At 52.4% G+C, this 10,776-nt stretch overlaps 1 protein-coding gene across 10 annotated transcripts in view; it reads left to right on the top strand.

Moving 5' to 3' along the window:
- Positions 1-8,378, top strand: part of LOC123102166 (DNA-binding protein HEXBP) — an 11,605-nt gene extending 3,227 nt beyond the window's left edge. Inside the window, exons 2-8 of one of the 10 annotated variants that reach the window (XR_006448791.1) lie at positions 3,332-3,530; positions 3,681-3,762; positions 3,860-4,035; positions 4,115-4,205; positions 4,357-4,489; positions 7,450-7,587; positions 7,712-8,378. The gene's annotated coding sequence lies outside the window, so the exon portion shown is untranslated. The remainder of the gene's footprint in view (positions 1-3,331; positions 3,531-3,680; positions 3,763-3,859; positions 4,036-4,114; positions 4,206-4,356; positions 4,490-7,449; positions 7,588-7,711) is intronic. The other 9 variants (XR_006448795.1, XR_006448792.1, XR_006448793.1 and 6 more) reach the window with 9 other exon arrangements.
- The last annotated feature ends 2,398 nt before the right edge of the window (positions 8,379-10,776 follow it).

Here is a 10,776-nt window from a genome sequence, read left to right as displayed (position 1 = left end):
TGAATGAATAAAGAGGTATGTTTTGAGGTAAAGAAAAGATAGCAATTAGTTCCACCACGGGTGATCTAACCTAGAATCAACATGTTTATTTCCCATAACAGGGGATGCCCCAACCAAAAGAAGAAAGCAAAAGACTAGACAGAAAACAGGAACAACTACTTGGCAAATGCATTTCAGGGGATACTAAAAATATGTTGTTTGTTTTAGTTGTGAGTTTCCAGTGCTAGTATGCTAAGAAAACCTCATACTGAATGTGTTTTAATTCAATGCTATGAACGGAAGCTTTTCTGTGTTGTTTGTGTCCACCGGAGATCTGTTATTAGCAACCCTGTCTGAGCAAAGAAAATTTATTAAGTTGGCGAGAAAACAAATTGTGGGGAATCAGGGTTCTATAAACAAAACCTCATCTCTTCATTTACATCCATATAGATTAAACTTCGTCTCTGCATTTTACATTTGTATAGACCCTAGCCATAACAGGAGCGGTGATGCTTGCTTCTAGTAGCTGCAAATCTGAAACTTTCAGATTCTCTTATGCGCTGATGCAAGTTGTTTTTGGCCGTAACTTAAAGGAGTTGCTCATGCCCATGTAGGATATCTCTGGTTGGTTTCGGTGCTCATGCTCATCCGCAAGCTTTTGGATTTATTGTTAGTCAGATTTATGTTTTACTTGCCCTCTTTATTAAAAAAAGACTTATGTTTTACTTCTGTTTGGTTCTAGGATCTGTGAGTCCTGAGTAGAATTAAAAGCTGGTAGGATCTTGTACCCTACCAGGCCTGGGGCGTAAGCAGTAGGGGAAGGAGGGAGCTGGGCGAGGCGATGAGCGGCCGCGCCGGCGGTTGAGCGCCGTCGCGGAAGAGGAGGGAGATGGCGGCGGCGGCTAGGGTTAAAGGCGGCTAGGGTTCCGGCTCCTCTGGGAGCCGGGCAATAGAGATAATAATCTTCTTATTGCTTAATTCCAAAAAGAGTCTTACAGCCTATATTTATAACCTAGATAACTTGCAGAAGAATTAACCTAAGATAACTTGTGGGCTAAGATTGCCCGGTGGGCCTAGCTAAACCGGTCATAACACTTCTCCCCGCCTGCACAAACAGCTCGTCCTCGAGCTGTAAGGTGGGGAAGCGCTTGCGGAACTCCTTTAGGTGATCAACTAGCGTCAAACACCTTCTCGACAGCTGGGGCGGCCAGGTCGGCGGCGACGGCGTCCTCCGGAATGTAGTCTGCAACCTCCAGGTAGAAGAGTCGCGGGCAAGCATGGCCGGGCGTGTAGGGCTCGTCGCAGTTGAAGCACACCCCTTGGCGGCGACGCTCGAGTAGCTCGGCTGAGGTGAGCCGGCGGAACGGGCGCGCCGCGGTCACGGCGAGGGGTGCCGCAGTAGCCTGTGCAGGCCGACCCTGTGCGGAATCCGGCCCGGGTAGCGACCCAGCGGTCCGGGATGGTGATTCCTGCTGGATGGCCACCGCACGGCGCTCGAAAGCACGGGCGTAGTACATGGCCGACTGGAGATCCTGGGGTCCCCGAAGCTCCACGTCCACGCGGATGTGATCCGGAAGTCCACCGACAAAGAGGTCGGCCCGCTGCTGCGCCGTCACACCCGACGCATGGCATGCCAGGGCCTGGAAACGGGCGGCGTAGTCCTGCACCGTGGAGGTGAAGGGAAGGCGGCCGAGCTTCGCTAGGCGGCTCCCGCGAACCGGAGGCCCAAAGCGAAGGAGGCAGAGCTCGCGGAAGCGCTCCCAAGGGGGCATGGCGCCCTCGTCCTGCTCGAGGGCGTAATACCAGGTCTGTGCCGCGCCGCGGAGGTGATACGAGGCGAGCCAGGTACGCTCCGATGCGAGAGTGCGCTGCCCGCGAAAGAACTGGTCGCATTGGTTGAGCCAGTTGAGGGGGTCCTCCGTGCCGTCATAGGTGGCGAAGTCGATCTTGGCAAACCGTGGCGGTGTCTGGGTCGGAGCGCCGTGTCGAGCTGGCTCAGAGGTGCGAAGCAGCGAGGCGGGTGGCGCCTGGTCGGAGTACTCCGGTTAGGGACCCGCGGAGCTGGATGGCCCGCTGAACTGCGGAAACGGGGCCGGTTGCTCCGGAGCTGTGGTGTAGACCGGCGATGGCGAAGACCCAGCCGCCCATGCTGGAAGTGGCGATGGGGAGGGCGGGAACCGGAACTGATGAATCGGGAGGCCGGTCGGTGAGGGTGCCCCTGAGCTAGGCAGGGTCGGTGCCGGTGGTTGGAGCGTCGGTGGCGGGGGGTGCACGGGGGCGTCGGTGGCCGCGGGAGGGGGTGGCTGCAAGTACCACAGAGGGGCCGCGGCCGGCGTAGTCCCGCCGGGGTGTCCCGCTGGAAACGGCAGCAGGGGCTGCCCAGTGTAGGTCGGCGCGGAGAACGGCTGCAGCGGTCCGGTGGCCGCCGCTTGCGGCATCTGCTGTAGCGGCCAGGGGCCCGAGGACGGCGTCGGCGCCAAGGGCCAGAGGGGCGCGCCGTACGGAGAGACGCCCTGGAGCGGCCACGGCGTGTGGCCGTAGGCGGCAGGGGGCGCCGTCGGCAAGGGCATGTAGGGCCCGGTCGTGTACTGCTGCTGTTGCAAGTAGAGGCTCTGGACGGCGGTGACGAGGTCCCGCAGGGTGGCCGTGACCTGCTCCGGTGTGAAGACGGCGGACGGCGGCGGCGCAGGAGGAATTGTGGAGGACGGCGCGGCCGGGGTCGCGGTGGAGACGGGGCCCGCCAGCGGGGTTGATCCAGCGGCGGACGTCGTCGGCGCGGTGAGGGACGGCGCCGGCAGCATCGGCGCGGTGAGGGATGGCGCCGTCGTCATCGGCGCGGTGGATCCGCTGGAAAGCGCCGGCGGTGGTGGTGGCAGGGACATGATCAGAACTTGGTCTCTGATTACCAAATTGGTAGGAACTTGTACCCTACCAGGCCTGGGGCGTAAGCAGTAGGGGAAGGAGGGAGCTGGGCGAGGCGATGAGCGGCCGCGCCGGCGGTTGAGCGCCGTCGCGGAAGAGGAGGGAGATGGCGGCGGCGGCTAGGGTTAAAGGCGGCTAGGGTTCCGGCTCCTCTGGGAGCCGGGCATTAGAGATAATAATCTTCTTATTGCTTAATTTCAAAAAGAGTCTTACAGCCTATATTTATAACCTAGATAACTTGCAGAAGAATTAACCTAAGATAACTTGTGGGCTAAGATTGCCCGGTGGGCCTAGCTAAACCAGCCATAACAAAAGCATTTGTGCCTGCATTCTCTGTTATGTGTATCTAACTAGTGCCTGCAGTTTGATTGGCTTGTGTGTCTCAGTATCTGATTTAACCCATCGCTCGACAACTACTTTGATCTTGCAGTTTCAGCAATTGGTAAGGACAAGACTCACATGAACATCGTGGTCACTGGCCATGTCAACCATCACTGGGCATCTGATCTACAAGCTTGGAGGTATTGACAAGCGTGTGATCGAGAGGTCCAAGAAGGAAGCTGCTGAGATGAACAACAGGTCATTCAAGTATGCATGGGTGTTTGACAAGCTAAAGGCTGTCCTCGAAGGTGTGTCTGTTCGCAATCTTCTCTGAGAGGAAAAATGGATTTCAGTAGATACTAGAGCTCTGTTGTTTGTTTTAGTTATGTGTTCCAGTGCTAGTATGTAGTATGTTAAGAAAACCACAAGCTGAATGTGTTTCAATTCAAATCTGCTAGGAGCGAAGCTCTTCCGTGTTGTTTGTATCCACCAGAGATCTGTTTTTACCAACACTCTCTGAGCAAAGAAAATTTTCTTCAGGTGAAACGATCTAATCTTGTCTATTAGGCCAATGATCTTGCTCATTTCTTTGTACGCACAGTTTTTTTCCTCTAATTTTGTTTCACCCTTTTTTCAGGTCATGTAACCTCCAGATTATTCTATAGCTGATTCCTTGAGGTTATGTAACCTTGTACATAATCGGCTTCCTGCACGTACCAAGGCAGTGGTGTCTGTCTATGTCATGGTTAGGTGCCTCCCAAAAGTCGCAAGAGCAAGCCAGGAGAAGAAGATAGAGAACCGAGGTTATGCAAAGTATAGACCTGTTTCACATCATAGCTCATCCAAGCAGCAACAAACAACTAATAGTTTCACACTTTCACATTTTGTTCAGATGCCATTTGATTAATCAATGTCCTTGGCAACGTGTTGCCTCCTGGTGGCGCTCACGAACAGAGACGCAAAATCCGCATCACAGATGGCCGGTACGTACTTTGCCCGTCTTATTCTTATTTGTCACCCACCACAAGATGAGTAAGGAAAGGATAGTCCTTCTCCTGATCTTCTCGATGGGTGCAGCGTAACGATTATTATATTCAGAAAGGAGCTATAGCTTCATTACCATGATTTTTGCAGAGCTCTACTTAGAATGGTTATCTATGTGTCTGTAACTGGGCACCAGCAGACAGTAATAAGGGCGGAAAGTGGAAACTGGCCGTGTATGATTCGAATTATTATTATTATCCGGCATTCGTATTTTGCTCACTAGGTAACGACCCTTGATTATTTCTAGTGACTGCATAATGATATAATCATAGAACTCCCATAGAATTATTATCTACTACTTTATGTGTGTTCCAAACAAACCACACAAATTTACAAATTTTATTGAACTAGTAAAACTCAATCTGAGAAAGCACAATTTGCGTTGACGTTTCCTTCCGTTTTCTATCTGTCTCTTGGTCTTGTTCCAAGCAGCTAGCCCTTCAGTACACGTGCTGCAGCTTAATTATTCTTCTCCTTGTCTACAACGGCCCACCCTAGGATCCTGTAGTGGTTCCAGCGCTGCTGCACGTAGACCAAGAGCGCGAGCACTAGCGCGACGAGCGGCACCACCACGCCACCAGCCTTGGGGTACAAGTCCATGGTGACCCCGTCTTGGACCTCGTAAGGGACAGGGTACATGTCAACCGCGGAAGGCGGCCGCAGGAACCCATAGACGTGCGGCAGCAGCGACATGCCGGTGATTCCGGCGTAGTAGCTCTTCCTCAGAGGCCGGCAGTTGACGCGCCACACGGCGTTGCCCATGACCTGCGGCAGCAGGAACCATTCCCTTACCAGACCCATGTACTGCTCCGCCATGGCCGCCATGTTGTACGAGGGTCGGCTATGGGTATAGGATTCTCCCTGGCATTGTGCTTGCTGGGTGTACGCCACATGCGGTGGCGGCTTGGTTGACGTGCCGTCGTAGGTGGCCAGCAGCCAGTGCACGGCGAGGACGAACAGGAGACCGACAAGGTGCAGCCTGGCCATGTCGCTCGGGACGCGTCCTGGCTCGAGCGGCATCCGCGCCCGTGCACGGACCCTGGACCGCCGCACAAGAGGCATCCGCGCCCGCGCACGGACCCTGGACCGCCGCACAAGAGGCATCCGCGCCCGCGCACGGACCCTGGCCCGCCGCACCTTGTGCGCCAGGCGCAGTGTGAGGAGGAGGGCGAGAGCTTTCACGAAGTAGTCCATGTCCCAGTGCAAAGCCCCGGACCTGCATCCTGTAGTTGTCGTCGCCGTCGAACGTCCTTGGCCACGCGAGTAGGATACTGGCGTCGGTGACCAGCGCCGTGCCGTAGCCGAGCGCCTGGACGCCGAGCATCCCGAGGGAGATGTACGGCACGGTGTCTGGGTGGGACTCCATGTAGCGCAGCTGCCTGAAGGCGCGGCGATGGTGGCCGATGGCATGGCGAGGCAGACGGCCCCCTTCTGCTCCATGAATCGGTTTGACATCTCCCGGGCATAATAGGAGGGGTGCTCTAGGAGCTCAGTCCTGTTGAAGTACAGCGGGTCGCCGGTGGCCCTTGTGCTGGACAGGTGGACCTTCGCTGACGGGCTGAAGAGCCACCGCATCCTCGTCGGCGGGTACTGCACCTCCAACTCGATGGAGCTGTCCATCCCGCTTCGAAGGCCTCTCATCTTTGACATGATCTTCCATGGGGCCTCGACGCCTTGGCAGCCGACCAGGTGCATCCGCCCATCCTCCGGGTTGTACACGCCCTCCAGCGACATCACCGAACGCGGCCCAAAGAAACTGTCGGACACCGTGAACGCAGCTGACACGTTTAGAAGTTCCTGCCGCTCCACGCCATGGTCGCCCATACCATCTTGATCTTGTGCTACCGACATGCTTGGCTGGGGCACGTAGCCTGTGAGCGGACCAATCGAGAATATTTGCAACTCAAAGAAGCGCTCAGAGGATTGTCCTCCCTTCATGATCCATTCTGGCCCGGCCCGGAAATGGAGGTGCAGATCTTCACAGAGGCTCGCCATGTCACCATGGCCGGCGCGTTTCCTCGGATAGCTTATCGGAGACATACTAAGAAGTCTAGGCCTGTAAGGGTTCCATTTTTCTGGTTTTTCTGGAATTTTTTTTACCGTATTTCTTTGATTGACGCGTGTATGGGGGAGTTCGTGTGCAATGTTCTTTTTACCGGTCAAGCTTTCTGCACCTCCACCGCTTTGACTAGGTTTGATCGCACGTGTAATTTTTAGGTCGGTTGCCGCTTTGACGTAGGCCTTCTGGGGTATTCATCTTGTCTGTTGAATGCCACGCGTGTACTCTAGAGAAACCGAGGAGTTTTCTCGACGTCTCCCTTCGCCTATTTAAGAGCCAGGGCGCAATCCCTCGACGCAAATTCCACGCCGGCGAAACAGCAGCCAATTGCCGCTGGGAGACTACCGCGGCGCGATGCCAAATTTGCCGGATCTGGCTCGAAGGCCACGATCGCCGCGCGAAACGGCGCTACCTCGAGGTCGCTGGAATTTCGTTGGAACGGCTTCAGCGGGCCGAAACAGAGGTCCATCTGGGACCAAAATTTGCCACGGCAGAGCAGGACCTCCAGGAAATCTAGCATCGCTCCGTTCAGTCCCTCGCATCTGAGGAGTTTCCGGCAGGCCGGCGGCTGCTTCACCGCAGGCTGGAGGCAGTGATGGGCGAGGCGACAAGGCGGTGAATAGGGATCCAGGCGGCAAGCCAGAGAGAGGCAATGATGGGCAAGGCGGCGACAAGCATGAAGCTGTGATGGGTGAGGCGCCGACGGCGACAAGCCAGAGGTGACGGGTGAGGCGGCAAGGCGACGAGTCCGCAACGTCTTCTCCAACTCCCAGCAAGTATAGGCAAGCGTTCTCTGTCCATTTGTGGATGCAGTACCATTAGCAAGTACATCCCCATGTCAATCTTGAGTTCTTCACTTGTTCACTTCTTGTGCTTTACCCTTTTTCAGTTCGAGTAAATCTGTTTTCCTGACGAAAATCACCTGTTTTTCTGCTGAAAATGCCCTGTAGTAATTCCCGCTAAATGACTTAGCTGCTGTAGCGTTAGAGATGAGCTGCCGCGAAATGTAATCTCCCGCGATTTTGATCTTTGCTGCTGCTACACATGCAGTATCTCTCTCGAGTCTGTGCTAAGAATAATAGAATCCTTGTACGATGTGTGCTGAATCTACCTGTGTAATGCAGCTAATGCCATGCGTGTGCTATTCTACCTGGGCAATGCTATTTGTTGGACCAAATGCCTAATTGTCAACGGTATTCTGGGCAAGGAGAACAAGGCAAGACGCATTGGACATCTCAATCTCATTTTCATTTTTGAAGTAGGTATGGACTATGGTCGCTCCCACTAATAAGAATTTCCTGCATGGAATACTTTGCTATTATCATACAACACATTATGTTCCTATGAAGTATAACCAATTAACTGGTTTGGCAATTCATATTTCAGACTACCTTTTGGACAGGAAATTTAAGAGAATGCCAAGAAAACCGAAGGCTAGCAAGACTTTCAGGAGATTAAAATGCAAAGAATCGGTTAACAAGGGGAGTGAGCCTAGCTCAACTGGTTGGGGGAGTGGATGTACAAACCCAACACCTGGTTTTGAATCCTCACGGAGGCGAATTTAGGTTCCTATTTATTCTTGAGGACCAGGCTTTCCTGGTACTCACGCACTTATTGAGGACTGGGCTCGGTGCGTAATCGAGATTAAAAATCCTAGTACTCATACTTAAAAGGCCGTATGCATCCCTAGTTGGTGCAGAGGCCGGGGAAATGAAATTCTCCCCCAATAAAAAGTGGCCGCATGCATCGCCCAGATACAGAGGCCGGGGGTCATCCTCCTTTTCTAATTTTTTTGTACAGGTAGGTATATAATAGGATGCAGGGTCTACCACTTCAGAATAAGGTGGTATTAAAAGCTAAAGCACATTTGCAACTAATTTGATTAAGTGAAATGTAGGAAGAAGTGAGTTAGAGTATATAACTGAAGATTGTCATCACAACAATTGTAGATGCAGAAACATGAGGGACTGGGTGTATGAATAAGCTTTTTTTGACCCTCAGTACTAAGCCCAAATTTTGTCTTGTGAACGGTAATACAACTCTTTTACATCCTTCTCTTGAGAATTTTTGACAGTCACAAGTTGTGACTTAGGCTGCTGTCACGATGTTGGATGAACACACAATATGGTGATAAGTGTTGGGTATGTGACTAAATTTAGCTATGGAATTTATTATGTTAGCAACTCTACCTTGGATCTGAACTAACAGAAGTTGTAAGTTGATTTTTTTCCTGGCTAAAAAGTTGCTTTCTATGCCAGAGCTAGCTTGCAAAGGCTAACAGAAAATACATGAACTTGGCAGCTCCTAAGCTATGAATACCGTTTTAGGTTGCGGTGTCATATTGTCTATACTACTCTGGGTAAGGGTGTGGCTCATGATTAAAAATAGTTGTTACGGTATATCTCTCTCAAGATAGTTTTGGTGATTGATGACAACATGTTTGCAGACTAATCATGTGCTTTGAATAGTTCACAGATTCATCCCTCGCACGAGATGTTTTCTTCCCTTCGGAATGTCTTTCAAGACGGTGTAGCTCTTTCGTTTCTCTCTTGGTGGACTAGTTACGTAGAGGGCACCGTTCTATCAAGAGAGGGTCTGCTGGGGTATTGCATGGGTGGAATCAACTCGTACACATCAGCTTCTCACCCTCTGAGCTTTTCCATTCCATTGAAAAGATCTCTCCATTTTTCTTTGTCCTGTCTGGGTCCCAGCAGTAGTACCGCGCAACCCAGCCGTAGTACCGCTGAGGAGCCATAAGCGGCAGTACCGCTCCACAGCGGTAGTATCGCCCGTGACTCCACAACAATAGTACCGCTGGGGTGCCTGGCACCACCGCCTCGTCCTCAATCTCTTTGAAGAGATCCTCTCTCTCTCTTCTATGTCCCAGCGGTAGTACCGCACTACCAGCGGTAGTACGGCCGAAGGGTCACAAGCGGTAGTTCCGCTCCATAGCGGTAGTACCGCCCGTGACCCCGCTGCCGTAGTACCGCTGGGCTGTCTGGCTCCTACCACCTCGACTCGAGGGCTCTTTTTCTCGTGTCGGGTTTTGCGGCACTAGTTGCGGTTGTAGAGGCGGTAGTATCATTTCAGGAGCGGTAGTACCGCCCCTACCACCACGGTAGTACCGCGTTGGGTCCTATTCCCTCCTAGTCTTCTCTGCGCGGCAGTGCCGCTGGCTGGTGCGGCAGTACCGCTGACTTAGCGGTAGTACAGCCCCCTCTTAGCGGTAGTACCGCCCTGTGCGGGGCTAGTTGGTGGGGGGCAACGGTTGGATTGTTGCCCCCACTATAAAAGGGGGTCCCCTTCTTCCCTTTGACCTACCTCTTCCCCCTCAAGCTCCATTTATTGCTTAAGCTCCATTAAATGCTTCAAGCTCCATTTTCGCCCGATCTATCTCTCTAGCCAATCAAACTTGTTGATTTGCTCGGGAGTGGTTGAAAAGGCCCTGATCTACACTCCACCAAGGGATTTTCGATTCCCCCACTCATCCCTAGCGGATCTTGTTACTCTTGGGTGTTTGAGCACCCTAGACGGTTGAGGTCACCACGGAGCCATAGTCCATTGTGGTGAAGCTTCTGGTTTTGTTGGGAGCCTCCGATTAAGTTGTGGAGATTGTCCCAACCTTGTTTGTAAAGGTTCGGTCGCCGCCTTCAAGGGCACCAATAGTGGAATCACGGCATTTCGCATTGTGTGAGGGCGTGAGGAGAATACAGTAGCCCTAATGGCTTCTTGGGGAGCATTGTGCTTCCACACCGCTCTAACGGAGACATACTTCCCTTCAAAGGGAAGGAACTTCGGTAACACATCCTCGTCTTCACCGGATCTACTCTTGGTTATCTCTTACCTTTACTTGTGCAAGCTCTTTAGTGTTACTTCTTTTGCTTGCTTGTTTGCTTGTTGGTAATGCATCATATAGGTTGCTCACCTAGTTGCACATCTAGACAACCTACTTTGATGCAAAGTTTAATTTGATAAAGTTAAGTTAAAAAATTGGTAGTTGCATATTCACCCCCCTCTAATCAATCATATCGATCCTTTCAATTGGTATCAGAGCCTCGTTTCTTTATTAAGGACTTTACCGTCCAAAGAGTATGGTTGATACCGTAGACGGTGTGGAGGAACACTCCGGTGTGAATCCGATCTCGTCTACGGGCGATGGGGGAACCTCGGTCTCTCGTGAGGAGTTCAATGTGGCCTTAGAGACATTGAAGACCTCCATGACGACCGAGGTTGAAAGCATGTTTACTAAATTTCTTGAGGGGCTTAAACTTTCCACCGCACCGTTGAAAGTGGGTGATCCCACCGACAAGGCGACGGATGTTATCCCCGACAAGGGGGAAGCTAGTAGTGAAAAGGCTCCGTCTTCTAGTGGTAAAAATGGCACCGGCATCTTTGCTCATGTGGAACCACCATTTGTTTATGATGGACCGGTTCCTTCTACTCATTTGAAT

This window comes from Triticum aestivum, chromosome 5A (genome assembly GCF_018294505.1).
Source record: "Triticum aestivum cultivar Chinese Spring chromosome 5A, IWGSC CS RefSeq v2.1, whole genome shotgun sequence".
NCBI classification, from domain to species: domain Eukaryota; kingdom Viridiplantae; phylum Streptophyta; class Magnoliopsida; order Poales; family Poaceae; genus Triticum; species Triticum aestivum.
Note: the sequence above shows the minus strand (reverse complement) of the source record. Positions and strands in the feature narration are given on the sequence as shown.